Consider the following 16,328-nt stretch of genomic DNA (forward strand, 5'->3'; position numbering starts at 1 on the left):
TTGGAGAATTTCTTACATGTCCTTTACAAAAACAACAAAATGAAAAATAAATAAAACAACTACAATCAAAAAAACAAGTCAACCAGCCCTTCTTGTCTTTTTTTTTTCTTGAAGTTTGGCTGGACATCCTGCAAACAAAACAATTTACTGGCAATGTGAAGTTTATTTGTCAGTTACAACTCTTTCTATTGCATGGGGCTGAAATCTCAACTTGAACTGACTTAAATTTTAAAGAGAAGGTACTGATCTCCTTTTTAGAAATGTCCAGGATAGGGGGTTTGCTTTGGGTACAACTAGATTCCACCAAATTATATTATCAGGACCCATTTTCATTCCCTGTCTCTACTCTCCCACTGTTTGTTTTATGGTCAAGGGTACTCAGAGTGACACTGAAAAATCAGGGCTCAGGTACCCATTACAGGTAGAAGAGAAAGCATATGCAATCCATTCATTCATTACTTTCTCCCTACTTTTCTCCACACAGTTGTTTCCTGCTTACAAACACAAGTCAGATCATAGCATCCCTAAGGTAGTAGCTTCAAATCACAAGTCCGTATTACTTTCCAACTCATCTCTTCAAAGTTAATTAATTCACTCTGCCTAATTGCAAAACCCCTGGAGAGAGGCTCCGATAAGGCCCATCTATGTCTTCCTCTAGTCCAATCAGAGGAATCACAAAAGCTGCCTTTTCTAGGCTGTAAGGCACACTAAGAAAGCTGAACGGCAAGAGGAATAATAGACCACTCAAGCATAACACAGTCACCACAATACGTACCCACATTTCAAAGCCACTTACAGTCTTCCTGTTAAGCCAACCTATTATCCATGTGGTATAGGAATGCAAATAAAGTTGGACAACTCTCTCCATTCAGGTTAGGCAGAATTCCTACTTCTAGCCTCTCCCATGTGTTCCCAAAATGGAAGCTTCCTCACAGAACACTGAAGTAAGCTAAGTCTCTCAGAATAATCCAAACACAGATTAAGTCCAGTAAAACTCTTAGTCAACTTCAGGTGACTTTCTAACTAGTACCAGATATGCCAGATACAATGCATTCAAATCTTAGCTGTATCAGTTCTTAGCTATGTTGCCCTGGGCAAGGACTCAGCTTCCCTTTGCCACATTTTCATTGACTACAAAATGTTAACTTCATGATCTCGGGATTCCCTCCTCCATAATTTTCCAGGTGGCATGGTTTTCCACAGTGGGTAGAATACCTATTGGATGGTATTGTCTTATACTTAACCCTTGCTTAATAGTCTAAGTTTTCTACTACCAAGTATAACCCAAAATGATGACATAACAAGAGCCACAGCAGGTGGAAATAGAAATCTGAGTTCTCGACTCAGCTCCAACTCAGTCATTTGTGTTGCCTTGAAAGGCAAACTAAACTTGGGATCCCAATTGTCAACTTTAAAATGAGGGAATTGTCCCTGTGTTTCCTTCCAGCTTTATTCTAATAATACCCCTGAAGTAGTGTAACAACTATTTTAAGAGTTGACTTGAGGTAACTTAAATGTTACCATCATGGAAAAGTAACATGCCATTGTTAAATAAAGGAAGTACTAGAATACTGTCAAATATGGAATTCTCTTGTATACACGTGGCTTGAGAAAAAAAATTAAGAAAGCAACCTCTTAGCAAGGCTTCCCATAAACTCTCTGAAGTTACATCCTGAAACAATACAGCCCCTCATTAAGAAGCGTGGATCCCAAACGACAGAAGGAAAGAAAATATGCGAACTTTCCTTTGTAATTTGTTGCTGTCCTTTGTGGATCTGTATTCTTCCTTGTCTCGATTCCATTTACTGGTTAGCTGCTAATAGTTTCCTTGGCCTAGTAGGAAAGCCCCATTTGTGATTTATAAAACAGATTCCAAAGCAATCTTTGTTTTCTTGGAGGCAGAGAAATTGGCTTGCTATTCCTATGGCCTTTGGGGCTCTGAAGGAGACTTAACCTAAGCAGCATATTACGTCTGAGTAAGGAGCCCAGCAGGCCCTGGGCTGCCGCAGCCATCTAGCCATGGTATGCCAGCAAATGTGATTTTGTTCAATAATCATTTTCAAGTCATCGCTCAGGTCTCTCCACAGAAGCAAGTGCCATTCTGTCATTATTTTCTCTCTGACCTATGTTGAGCCCATTTCCCCACAGCGTCAAACTCCCTTCTGCAGACACTCCATCCTAAAATCATCCCATCTAAGATCTGAACAGAGGGCACCTAGCTCCACAGTGCCCGGCTTGAGTGTCGTGTGAGCCTAATCACATCTTCCACATAGGAAGAAGCCAATTAGAGGGGCAACATTCCTGGATGGGTAGAAATGGGTATGATATCTGACACTCTAAAGAAAGAAGGACAGTGGAAAAATATTTTTGAGCACTTGCTACCTGTGGAGTTTTAAATGCACTGTCGAATTAAAACCAAACAAGAAAGGGCAGGCTTTCCTCTTTCCTTTTTACTGCGTTAGGTAGCAATTTACCCAGCAAGTAACTGAGCTGCATTCTGAACCCAGGTCTCTTGGGCTTCAAAGGTCATATTTTCTCCTTACCCACCAAAGACCTTTTGATAGAACTAGGAGAGCATGTGCCTCATTTCCTAATTTAGATTCACACTGATACACGTAATATAAATTTTCCTATGTAACAGCAAGGGTTATTTTCTATGCCATTTCCATAGTGCCCCCAGAAAATGAGATGTTTCTTCAAAAGAAACTCTTGGAAAAAATTTCAATATTTTGCTTACTTGATAAAAGGCAGATCACACTCCTCATTCAAAACAAAACAGCTCCCCCTACAGGTTCTGCTCTATCCACGTCCTCGGCCTTTGCAAAGGAGACAAGAGCCACAGGTCAGTGGCAAGAAGGCGAAGCAGTGCGTTTGCTCCTTACTGGTGGGAATAATCACCGTTCCATCAGCCTGGAGAGGGTCAGCAGGTGCCTCTCAGGACACGGCGACGGCCCTTCAGCACTTCCCTCAGATTAATCCTGTTCCAGCTCAGAGTCTTGTGCTAATTTGGACCGTCTCCGGGCTGGAGTGAAAGTGTGCTCTCTGGGGGCCGAATTCCCTTCTGCGTCGCAGTGCGGAGCTGGCAAGGCAGTCTGTCAGCCTTCCAAGTGCTGAGATTCCTGTGTCACCATGGGCCCCGGCTCGGCCCGGCGCCACCGCCTCCCCGGAACTGCCTGGATCCTCGCACAGCTGTGCGTCAGCGCGCGGCACCACCGTGTGCGTCAGCACGCGGCGTGAACGTGCGTGCGGAACGCCGCTCGTGACGCCAGGCCTGCTGGGAACATCCCTGTGGCGTCACGGGTTCTCAGGGGGCCTGGGAATAGAGAGGATTGCAAGTGGTGTGATGTCGTTTGCTCTCATCACTGGGCTTCACGACATGCTCTCCACCACTCTCTCTGCGTCCCTCTCCTAGAGAGCATTTCCTAGGGAATATAGGAAGGGGCCGAGGAAGAACCTTCCCATGTCTGTGCAAAGCCTACCTAAAAGGGTAAACAAAGATGGATAAGAACGAGACACCACACCCTACCCCTGTCATTGATAAGGTTAAGGATGATTAAATGAGGAAATGCAGCACTTTTTCACTTTAAAGAACATTTAAAGAACATAAAAATAGACATTGCTGCCACCTAATGAGTTCTTCACATGGACTGAGCACTGTGTTTACTTTACATACTCTATTTCATTAAACTCTCAAAACAGGCTCATGAAGCCAGTCTACTATTAGACCCATTTTGCCAAGGAGGAAACAGATTCAGAGAAGGTAAATAATTTCACCAAGGTCATACAGGTGTCAAAGTGCAAAGCATAGAATTGAACCTGTATATATCCGTATGATGACGACAAAGTCCACGTTCTTAGCACTCTGCAGTACTGCTTCCCCAAGACAGAAACGCCAGTTGTTAAGTAACAATTTACAATGGAAAGTACGAAAAGATCCTAGGAATGATACGTAGAAACTCAGATGCTTGAGAAAACTGACATTTTAAAATGCGAGCATGCTTTCCCCATAAATTGTTTCTCACCTGATGACTGGGCATGACATTTAATGTATATAGAACAATTTGTAACTTTTTAAGCATTCTCAAACATGCTACTTCGTTGGGTAAACTCAGGAATCTAAGAATCAAAGTGCAGGAATTATTCCCACGTTTCATTAGACAAAGCAACTGAAGCCTGAGATTTAGTGACATGGCCAAGGCCCTATAGTTTAAAAAGAAGAGACTTCCGATTCTCAGTTCATAGCTTTTCTACATCCCTTACATCAAGCCTAGTCCTTCAGACCCTGCCTTCCTCCATCCCAGTTAAAGATATAACTGTCCTTTCACCCAGACACCTCTAACCAGGGACAAAATTGAGTCACTTACGTGTCCATTTTTGATAAGTGGCTTCTTCAGAAAATTTCCCACGTTTTCTTGACCAGCTGAAGGTGATGAGCAATGGGGAGAATTACAGACAGGAGGAATGGATAGGAATGTGGCAGACTAAACATCTGGGGATAATACTGTCTGAATCAGTGAATTTATTGTAAGCAAGTAGTTAAGTTCAAGCCATGATTAGCTCTCCCATGTCAATGGTGTCAGTGGAATGACCTCCTAAAAGTCTCTGCTGTGCCCAGTCCCACCACTTGAATCCATTTTTCACAGTGAAGCAGTGTAATCTTACAAAAATGCAAGTTCTTTCCAGGTTTAAGCTTTCCAAACACTTCGTAAAGCTTTTAGTATTAAGACACAAATCCTTACAATAACACATGACCCCAGTTTACCTGTCCAGCTTGTTAGGTCACTCCCCATATGCTGCCTTTCCCTTATGAGTCTTCATCTTGCCTTCTTTGTCCAGCACACAAGAATTCTCTGAAAATAACCCCAATGTAAGATTGGACATCACTAGCAACAGCCTGTCAAGACAAGCATTCCTTTCATAAGCACAATAAATAATCTTTCACTAATTGAATCCCAGTCACCACCTGAAGTCACAGAGACTTAGGTCCAAATCTCAAATTCCCTTCTACACAAGCTGTGTGAGCACTCAGGGCCTCTGTCCCCTCATCTGAAAAATGGCCAACCACATTAAGTCATTCTCACAATTAAATGATAATGTGTAAAGTGCTTCAAAGGAAGCCTCATACATACAAAATGTTCAATAAATATTAGTCATCATTGTCATCACTTTCCCCAGATTCCTTCCATTCATTTGGCTATACACCCCATATTCCTTCTACAAATGAATAGCAGCATAAACTATTTTAAAATTAATAAAATAAACTAATATTTGTCAAGCCCTCATAAGACATACAGCCCAAAGCTTTTTTTTCTCTAGGCAGAGAAGTTCCTGGTTTATAGTTGGAGGTTCTCCAGCTTTGCTGGCCCATTTGTGAAATTTGCTGACTAGGACCACAGACCTACCGCCCCACCAACTTCCACTAAGCCATGCCCAGACCTCATGCCCGTGCACATGGAACAAAGAGTAAATTATTTTCCCAGTTTTGTTGCCCTTAGAAAGGAATATCTAATTCAACTTGAGCTTATATAACTTGAGGTGTACAGGGACTAGAAGAAAAGGGAGATGACAAGCAAAGACCTGGGGACACTGCATAAGAACTTTCTTTGTAACAGAAGGATAAAGAAATGAAGTAAAAGAAATAACAAGAAAAAAATGATGGAGGGCTCTCATCTGTGTTTCAGGTCCACAGTGGAAAATCAATACAGTCTCTTCTCTCCTTTCAAGAACTCAAATGCTTCCTACTTCAAAGCATATCATCTGCTTAGTTACTGCCTTTCACAAAGACACAAAGTGAGACATTAAGTGATGCAGCATGAACTGAATTCCAAAAGAAATATATGGGGAGTGTATCAAGGAGAATCTGTGGAGCCAGCACAGGAAAGCAGGCTGCCCCGCGATGCTGATGGGAAGACCTGCGCCCCGCCGCATGTGGGGGACCTAACCACTCTCTCATCACACTCATGTGGACAGCCCGCATTCACGCCAGATGTATCAAGAAGGAGCATCATGTTTTCTTTGTACCGACAGCCTCTTCTAATCATAAAGAAGTGGTTAAAACAAGCAACTGATAAAAACTGTGGGCCTGTATTTGTTTTGTTTTTTTTCCTAAATAATAGCATAGCAACTACAGTGATGAAACAGGACGGGGAAAAAGAGCGTAAATTTAGGTAACTCAGAATCAAATCCTCATCCAAGGATCCCACTTCATCTTGCCTTATCGCCTCCGGAGGGCAGCCAACTCAGAGCAAGGAAGGGAAATGAATTACTCAGTTCCCACTCACTGTACAATTGCCGCTCCCTCCGCATACCATGAGGCTCCTAGGCAGGGCCTGTTCGAAGTAAATAAAGCTCAACGCAAGTTTACAGCAATATGTTCTCTCTCTGCCTTCATGGCCTTTCATTACAACCATTCACCTGTTTCTGTCCTCAAGGTTCTCAAAACATTGCTGGATAACTCAGTGGGACTCCTTTCGTTACAAATGACAGAAACTCAAAGTAGTTCAGCTAAACAGAAATGACTGGCTCAAATAATGGGAAGTCAAGGGGTAAGCTGACCTCAGGGAGCCTGGTAACTTAGGCAAAGTGATTACATTTAACCATCTCCCTCCACCTCCCACCTCAGATTCTACCTGATGGCCTCCTTTTCTGTAGCTTGGCTTCTTCCTAGTGGCCAGTTCAAGGGACAGAAAGGTAAAAGAAGTGGGCCTGCAGATAACTCAGGCTTCCATCATTCCTGCTTAGTCACACCAAAGCATCTCTATTCCATCATCTCTCTGTAAAAAATAACAGGGAAGGATTCTGACTGACCTGAATTGGGTCGTGGGCTCATTCCTGAAGCTGTGGAGACAGGTAACTATGATTGGCCAGGCCTACTTGTGTACCCATTCCTGTGGCCACAGGACTATGTTCTGTAATTGGCTGCTCCTCAGAACCACAGAGGGGGAGGGGGAGCTGGTCCTAGAAGAGGAGGGGTATTTGTTGCTCTGACAGGTAGTTGGGGAGACCAACATAACATATATTCACCAGATCATCCCATTAAGCCTTTATTTCCAGGATACTCTGCCAATCTTTTACATTAACCCACAACCTGCTTCCCATTACATATTTGGACTGAGAACCCTTATAAAGCCAGGTCTTTTGGATCCCAGCTCAAAGCCCTACCTCATCTCATTTTCATATTTAAAGAAATTCATCTTAGCAACCACAAGTAAATAAAAAGCAATTTAAATGTGACTACATGTTGATAAAGAAAAAATGTCAGCTTAAGAATTTCTCTTGGAACACCCAGAAAAAATTCTGTTACTGAACTTTCCCTCTTTCTCTAAGATGCATAAAGGTGGCTCGCAAGGTAGGTCACCTGCCCTGCTCCAACACCAACTGCCCTCCAAACCTGTCCCACTTTTCATTTCCCCCTAAGAGTTTTGCTGCTTTTCTCCTGCCATTTGTTCTTTGACCTTTCTAGAGTAATGATGCAGCATCCATACCTCGCCACGTACAGTTACACAGAGTCAAGACCAAGAACCTAGTGCACCGAGAGAGAAATCCATTAGGTGGAATAGGAGAAGTGCTGGAACCAACCCGACCAAGTCCAGTTTTCTTTACAGGCAAGGGAGGGAGAGATCTGAACATTCCCATGTTGATGTATTTTCCCTGCTATATACTATTCACCTAAAGTCCAGACAGATGGCAATAGCCGCTCATTTCACAAACTCACTCATAACCAGGCAAGGACATATAAAACATATAGCATTGACCACATCTTCATGAGCTATTGCACAATACAAAGATTTGTAATTAAATAAATTTGGGAAATGTTTTGTATTGCATCCTTCCCTTTTAGATTTATGATGTATATTAAAGGCCCTGATAAGTTCTGCAATAAGGTAATATATTTAACTTGTTTTACCTGGCATTTCAGAAACTAAATTATTGAAACACTTGAAGGTAACTCCTATTAACAGTATTTGGAGTATACTTGAAGAATCAAGAGATATGTAGATAATAATGCTATCTCTGAGAGAATTCTTTTATTTATTTTTTTCTGGCAGTCTCACCCCAACAACAAAGTTTTAATGGTAGAGATGTTGGACACACAGCTGGCCAGTGGTTGATACCTGAAAGGAGGACTTTGACAACTAATCTTCCACTGTGCTTGGCTTGGAATTATTCTCCGTACAAAACTGCTGAGTTACTGGGGTACCATGGGTAAGAGAAGAAGGATTTGGGTTCAACTGCAAGGACTTTCTCCCATCAAACCAGATTAGCGTTCTTACAACAACTATCATAGCTTGGGTTTGTCAGCAGTTTCCTAAAAAAGAGAACCAAATACTGTTTATCAGTGTTTCCGGAACCTTTGCCAGGCTCCTCTCCTTTTTGGCCCTCTTAAATATGCTTCCTCCATCTTGCCATTCCTGGGTGAAAACCTTTTACTTCAGATTGGGTTTCCATCTCTCTCCTTAGCCCCATTAAATGTGGTATTTTGTTCCAGAGGTCTAGCTCCAACTCCAAATCTACTCTCACACCCTAAAACTATAGGTCAACCTCACCCTCTTAAACTCAGATTCCAGAATCCCAGCTGAAGAATGAACTTCTAACCCACCACTGGTCTGCAAAGAAATATAAAAGTTCCTTGCCTTTAAAATGTCCTGTAAATTTTACCTTTCTTTTCGTCAAACCTAGTGCTTCCTTCTTGCGCTGTACTTATATGTATGCATGACCTAAATCCCTACTCTACCCCCTCTGAGATCTCAAGCTTTTTGAGGACAAAAATCTGTAGCTACTTTTTTCTGTATCTTTCACAATGCCTGGGTAAAGTCAATAGCGTCTAGTAAGTGCTCAGTGAATGTTTCCTGACTCAATGATCAGGAAAATGAATGCTCTTTTTTTATACAGTATTCAGAATTTTGCTCTTGATGACCAAGAGAAAAGACAATAGATTTATAAATGCAATGTATAGAAGTAAAATAACATTACATCTGGTAAATTTAGAATTCTCTAATTCAAAAGTGGTATTCATTTCCATAACATGGGGATTTTGCTTCCTCCTTCCACCCCCAGGTACATCTGGCAGTGCCTGGAAACATATTTCATTGCCACAATGGGGGCAGAAGGGGAGCAAAACTATGGCCATCTATTGAGCCAAAGCCAGGAATGCTGTTGAACATCTTACAGTGCACAGGGCAGCCCCCTGCAACAAAGAATTACGTGACCCAAAATGTCAATAGTGCCACTACTAAGAAACTCTGCCACAGAGGTCAAGCAAAAGACCTCCTTTTCACTGCTCAGTAACAAAAGCTTGCTAAAGAAATTAATAGCCTAAAAAGATTGCAAACAGAATTCAAGCTTTTTCAAGTGCGTAAAGTCACCTGATTCGCTTTCATCAAAGAGCAGTCTCCATCATTGCTATTATTATTCTACTCTGTAATCACCCAGAATGCTTTGCTCATGCTGTGTGTTTGACCAATCGGTGAACTGAATTGCTTAAATGCTTTTTCTTAGTGATGCTTTTGTCTACATTACAGGGTAGAAACCAAATTTAATTCCCTAGTCATAGGACAAATATTTACCACAAACAATAGCATTCCAACAGTTTGAGTCCTTAACTGTCAGAATGGCCCCTACAAAAGAAACTGTAAGCACAAATGCTCAGTTAGCATTTAAAGACCCAATTGCTCATAAACCAGACAGTACATGCACAAATTACTGCTTTCTTCACTTGACAACTGCTGTTTTCATCTTGATACATCCACTTAAAAATTATTTCTGAAAAGACTCTTAACAGCTTTAAAAATCAGTCTAATTAAAAGTAATACATTTTTGGCCAGAAAAGTGTTTGAAATTATACAGTATCACACAGTTCACTTTTCAAATCAAGACAGTGAGTGCATTAGCAAATGCCAAAAACACCTCTAGTGGCCTATGACCTTCTTTCAAAAGAAAACATTTTCAGTATCTTCTTACCGAAGTTGCTAACTGCAAAGTTATTGGTAGCAAAAAAAACCACTTAGATATTTTTTTTCCTGTAGCATCATGCCCTCAAATATGACTTTCTATGGATGTGGTAGGCTGCTTTTAATGGGGTTTCCAATTATCCCTATCCCCTGGGACCCCCACCCTTGTGTAATGCCCTTCCTGTGAGAGTATATGGCACCTAACACCTGGCTTCTAGCCAGGATATAGCACAGGGGATGGGATGTCATTTCTATGATGCGCGTACAAAAGAACCTGACTTGCGTCTTGATGGCTTTCCCTCCGTTGCTGGCACTCTCTCTTACCCTCGCCTTCCTTCTACCACACTGTCAGCTGCCCTGTGAAGAGGCCCACATGGCAAGGAACCAAGGGTGGCCAGCAACACATGAGGAGGTGAGTCTTGCCAACGAACATGTGGGTGAGCCTGGCAGCAAATCCTTCCCAGCTAAGCCCTGAGATGACTGCAGCCCCGTGAGAGACCCAAAGCCAGAGAATCCAGCCAAGTGGCACCTGGATTCCCAGCCCAACACTCTGAAATAGCATGTTGTCGTTTTCAGCTGCTAAGGTCTGGGGTAATTTCTTGTGCAGCGATAGATAACTAATACACCATATGATCTTTAAGTCCTTACCTCTTTGTTTAATCTCTTCATATAGAAAGGACCCCTATCTCCTATTCCTAGATGGATTGTTTTCATGGTTCCACCTTAAGAAACTCTTAATGCTCTTAAACTGAACTCTGTATCTCCTTTCCCCCACACCAATTATTTCCTCCTGATGCTTGTATTTTTCAAAAGCATTCTGCTTCACACTTTTTTTTGTCCCTTTCCCCCAAAGCCAAATGAAGGGAACAAGAAATGTAATGCCAGCCATCTGGATTTAGAGCGTCCATGTCATCATTAACTTCTCCATTATCTGCATTGACAAAACACCCAGCAGCAGTGCCCTCAAACTGCGCCTCCTTCCTTCAGGAAGGCACCCACCCCCCTCCCTCCCTTATTGTTTGCTTGTGGCAGAATTACTATAATCGTCCAAAACAGATTTCTTCTTCAATTCATTTTGTACATACAAAATCAGATTACACCTCCTACAACACCACTTTTCTCGTTTTACATGAAGCCTTTGCTTAAAAATCTACAGAACATACATATGTACTTGGAAAATTTCCTTGGCCCATGGCTTTCAATCTGACGGTGCACCTGGCATGCCAGTTTCTGTTCCTTTTGTGACCAGCACCTTATGAAAACTGGACTTCTAAGAGCAAAATAAAACAAGATTTTATAAATATAAGTAGATACAATACAGCCATCAAGGCTGTTGTTCGGGTCAGGTTCCCAGGAAGTGGACTGTGAGATAGAAATGATCTTTATGAGAGATTATTAGAAAATCCCTCCAGATTGGTCATGGAGGAGGGAAGGGAAGACTGGGCAGAGGGAGAAGGTGGGTGACAAGCAGTCACTGTAAGTCCTCAGCCTTATTAAGAACCACCTCTTTATTCAGAGAACCCTAAAAAACACGGAACAATCCAAATTATCCACCAAGGAAATCAACTGTGGCATATTCAGAAATACTATGCAGTAATTTAAAAGAAAAAACTGGTTAATTCAACAGCACAGATGACTTTCACAGAAATAATATTGACTCAAAAGAAATCAGACTGTGGAGGTCTATTTAGATAAAGCTCAAGAAATGTTCTAACTAGTCTATAGTGACAGAGGTCAGAATAGTATTTCTCTCTTCAGGGGCTATTGAGTAGGACTGGCCCTGAGGGAGGTTTGTGGGGGCGGGTGCTGAACATATTCTGTCTTGATCTTGGTGGTTGCTACAGAGATACGTACATACGTAAGAACTTACCGAACAGTATACCAAATGGTTGTACACTATGATGCATGCATGTTACAGCTCCTCCTAAAAGGGAAAAGTGAGTGTCAGTCTATACAAAAAATTATCTCGAACAAATATCCTCCTTCGCCAACCAGCTAAAGTTACAGCCAGTTTTTCAAGTAAGTTTTCACAGCTGCACGGCTCTCTGCACACCCCTACCTGTAAAGTGGAGGATACATTTCCCAATACAAAGGGAAGACACTTGTATAATGACAATAGTCATCTCTGGCCACTTTAATTGCATGTAATTTTCATTTTCTCTTTTTTACCTCCTTGATATTTGAAAAAAATGAACATTGGTTTATGTCTTGAGGGAAAGAGTGATTATTCTTTAAAAATGCATTACAATCATGAGAATGGGCTAAAGTGGAACGGCAATGCTGAAAGTTGGGCTTATAAACACAGTAGTCATTTAGAGTGTGTGTTAAACACAGGGTGAAAGAAGACCCTTTCCCAGACGTGAGTCGAGGTAAGTATAGAAACAACATGGGGAGAAGGTACCGTGTTAAAAACTAGCTGGAAAGGGCCCAAGCTGAAATGGCCATGCATTCAAATGGGAATAGTCACTCTGAAAGAACAAACCATAACTACTGACAAGCAGCTAGGGATTTCTGGCAAGCAACAGGCAGAGACAGAGGAACTTCCCTGAAACATGGCTCAGATCTCACGGCAGGCCAAGAGAGAGCCCAGTCCTCTGACAAGGACAGGCTCTTCCCCTGGTGGCAGGCCCAGATGCTACACAGCAGACAGGCTAGACAGATGCAGAGCAGGTAAGCCTTTCAGTCTGTTTGAGATGCCCGAGCACCCAGGATGCCAGCCCTGTTGTGTGGGAATACCCAGAGTAAGGCACAGTGACAGGTGAATAACCAAGGGTATGAAGTTGTCAGACTCCAAAGGCTTCAAGCCACTGTGACTCAGTACCTACTGAAGTCATTTCACGACGATCAGATTATTCCCAGAGCCGCTTACGTTGAAGCATCACATTCTCTGCCAGCACAGCTCAGGATCCTGAATCCTCAGGGGCGGCTGAAGGAACAGATGTTTCACTGCCACGGTTTTAATAATAAGAGGGAAAGGATTCTTTCTCTCACAAAGAACATTGGCAGTTCACAAAAAGAAAAAGGTTAATTCCCTTATCACCTAGAAGTAAAATAATACCTAAAAAATAATCATAATTTAAGGATTTATATTTGAGAAAGCAACAGAGAGATAGGGTTGGTGGCTGTGAAAGATGCCATTTTCCTTTGTGGAAGGCAAAATATTCTTGTGATTAAAAGTGCTACTGCTGGTTGCATGGCCTTGGACCATTTACCTCCCCCTATATAAAGTGGGGAGAATGATAACACCCATCTCCTAGACTGTTGTAAAGAATAATGGGAAATATATATATGTATATATATTTTGTACACTTGGTACAATACCTAGCACTTAGCAAGTGCTTATTGATAATATCTGTGATGTAAGCTGTTGTCATGGTTATTGGCAATTCTCACTGCCTCTCTCCTGACATTTTCTTCCAGTTGCATTCCTGATGTAAAATCTTCTTTTCATGCCTCTACCTGTGTGCTTCTTCTTTCAAAAACAGAGTCCACCGTAATGAAGGAATACTTGACAAGGGCTAGCCCAAGCCAACTGCCACAAGGGCACAGTAAATGGGAGTGGTGCCGCATGTTGCCAACCAAGATGAAAGCCTGATTAAAACAATTATGCAAAATCAGTTTATCTGTTTTGTCCTACTGGGAGACATCAGGATCTTGACTTGTAAAGTCTGGTATATGAGAATATCTAGATGTGTTCTTTAATCACAAAAGCCGAGAGACTCCGAAAACGATGGAAACCATATTCTAGAAGGAAATCCACATTCTATGAGATGGGTCATAAAAGGCACGTAGTTCCTAGCCAGTCCTAAGGCATTGGTGATAACCTTGAAACAATGAAGTTGAGGATACAGTTCTCATTCTACGTCTGGTAACAGAGAAACGTTTTACTTTCTGTTTAGGTATTTGCTAGAAACATAGTGTCATACTTAAAAGAATAGAATTGGCACCACACTGCCTGGGATTTTAAACCTAGTGCCAACATTGGCTAGATGTGTGACTAGGGCACGCTACTAACATCACTGTGCCTCAATTTTGTGAACAGTAAAGGATATTAATAATAATACCTGTCTCAGAAGATGATTATAAACAATGTATTTATGAAAAGGAAAATCACTTAGTTTCTGCCATACAGCGGGTAAATCCTAGCTATTTTTATTAAGTAATTCTTGATCAATGGATTTCTTTTACCAGTCATATTACTTATGTTCCCTTTCGAAATTCCAGGAAATAAGTGAAAGGGAAAAAAATTAATTAAAAAGGAGAAAATTAAAAATCTTCTGTAATCCAACTTCTGAGATAAACACTATTAACATTTTGGAAAAGCTCTCTTCCAGCTTTCTTTTTACATGTACAATTTCAGAACTAAGACCAAAACGTACATGGCATTTTGTAACCTCATTTGTTTCCACTTAACCATTAGTCATAAGGAAAAAAAAAGTTTTTTTTCACTTAACCATACTTCACGGAAAAAAATCCTTGTCATTAAACACTCTTCTAAAACATCATTGTGGCTAATATAGGATGTAACATTGCCTAGAATTATTTATTTAACCATTCTGCTGTTACTGGATATTTAGAAGGTTTCTATTTTTTTTTAATTATTTTTTCAAAATGGATGAACATCCTTGGAGCTCAATGTTTGTGCAAATCTGTGATCTTTTCCTTAAGATAAATTCCCAGGAGTGGGACTTCCAATATCCAAAAGGAATACATGTTGTTAAAGCATTTCACATAGTCAATGGATTTCCATTATAATGTATAATTCCTTCCAAAATGTTCTGTAAGATTCTGGCTTGGAGTATGTGCTGCTACAGTTCTTTGTCTTTCTAACCAACAGAATCTTTTTTCAGTTCCAGTATGAAATCCATATTCTCATCTGTATGGCAACAGGACTGCCTTTTAAAACACCCGCTGATAGAAAAGAACCCTTTCCTGGGCTTTTAAGCCAGAACTGGATTATGCAAAAATACGAAACCCATGATGTGCTTGTTGCACAACCTCTGGCAAGAGCCTCCCTCGGTGTTATCTTTCATCACGGGAAGCCCAGTATTTTCTATGTTTCACTGTTGACCAGGGAAGAGTGAAAAGCGGCAGCTCCTCCTGACCAGCTCTCTACTTATTTTGTTTTCAGAACTGGGAATGTTACTTTTTTAAAAGCCAGAACAATTTAAAAACAAAAAATCCCCAAACTTCAACAACTTTACAAATGGGTGCCCATGTCAGATTTCCTCCAGTGGCTTCACCTTGGAATGAGAATAAATCTCAACCCCTCGCTGACATCCAAAACCATGGAAGATCTAGTCCCTAGGGGTCTCCCTAACAGCGCTGTGGCCTCACCCCCCCTGGCCTACCAAACCCTAGACACACTACACATCCTTCACGTCCTAGAGCCTGTGAGCTGGTCCCTCTGCCTGCTCCATTCACTTTGGTCTTCTTGTCATTCAGATCACCGATCTTTCAGATCAGAACATCTCACAGACCTTCCCTGGCTATTCAATCTTAAGATGCCTCTCACTTAGCCCAATTTAAATTTAGTGTACTTGCATTTTCTGATCTTGAATAACATCAATGACCTTAACCGTCTTGATGCCTGCTGTATCCCTAGGAACTAGTGCTGAGCACACAGTAGGTGCTCAATAAACATTTATTGGAAAAAGCTGTTGACTGGTTTATGAAAAAAGAAATTGCTTATGATGTCTTTAAAACTGTCGGCAAAAGCTAAGTTCTGAAATGAGGAAAATATTGTAATATGAATAAGAGGAACCTCTGTAAGAGAAACATCTATTACACAATTAGCCTTAGGAAACCAATTCTGAGCAGATCTCAGATACTGGATAGGAGGAGAGGGGTTTAGGGACTTCAAAGTAGCAGTGGAATTTCCTCCTGATTGTTAAAAAGAGATGGAAGAAAAGCAGAAAGAGGAGCTGCAGCAGAACAAAGGAAGGACAGGAAGAAGGAGAGAAGGGAGGGAGGGAGGGAAGGAGAGAGAGAGAGAGAAAGGGTGAATTCAAAGTGGATCTTTGAAATGCTATTCTGCTGAGGTCATACAGAGGCACAAGCCACATGTAAGGGCCCATAGAAAAGAAGAATGACCTATTATAGGCCCAGGCAACCAAAGAGAGTTTTAAGGGAGAATCTGAACTGAGCTTATAGAATTAGTAATGTGTTTTTTTTGTCTAATAAAGAGAGAAAGAAAAGAAAAACAGCAGAGCCTGAGCAAAGGCAAATAGAAGTAAAGGGCATGGCTCCTTCAGAGAAACAGAGATCATTCTGTGGGGCTCGCACATGAGATGCAGAGGTGACTGGAGGGAACCCTAACTCTTAGTTTGTTTACATTTGCACATTCATTTTCCAAGAGCAGTTCCAGCATTCAGCAAG

At 41.4% G+C, this 16,328-nt stretch overlaps 1 long non-coding RNA gene across 10 annotated transcripts in view; it reads right to left on the reverse strand.

Moving 5' to 3' along the window:
• The window catches only part of LOC118972528 (uncharacterized), a 465,003-nt gene that overhangs the window by 433,770 nt on the left and 14,905 nt on the right, over positions 1-16,328 (reverse strand). For 4 of the 10 annotated variants that reach the window (XR_012128950.1, XR_012128943.1, XR_012128949.1 and 1 more), the window contains exon 1: positions 2,738-3,498. The exons of 2 other annotated variants lie outside the window; for them this stretch is intronic. This is a non-coding gene — a long non-coding RNA (uncharacterized lncRNA). Of the gene's footprint in view, positions 1-2,737; positions 3,500-16,328 lie in introns of those variants that run through there. 4 more of the 10 variants (XR_012128946.1, XR_012128945.1, XR_012128944.1 and 1 more) reach the window with 2 other exon arrangements.

The sequence above is a fragment of the Manis javanica genome, chromosome 3 (assembly GCF_040802235.1).
Source record: "Manis javanica isolate MJ-LG chromosome 3, MJ_LKY, whole genome shotgun sequence".
Classification (NCBI taxonomy): Eukaryota; Metazoa; Chordata; class Mammalia; order Pholidota; family Manidae; genus Manis; species Manis javanica.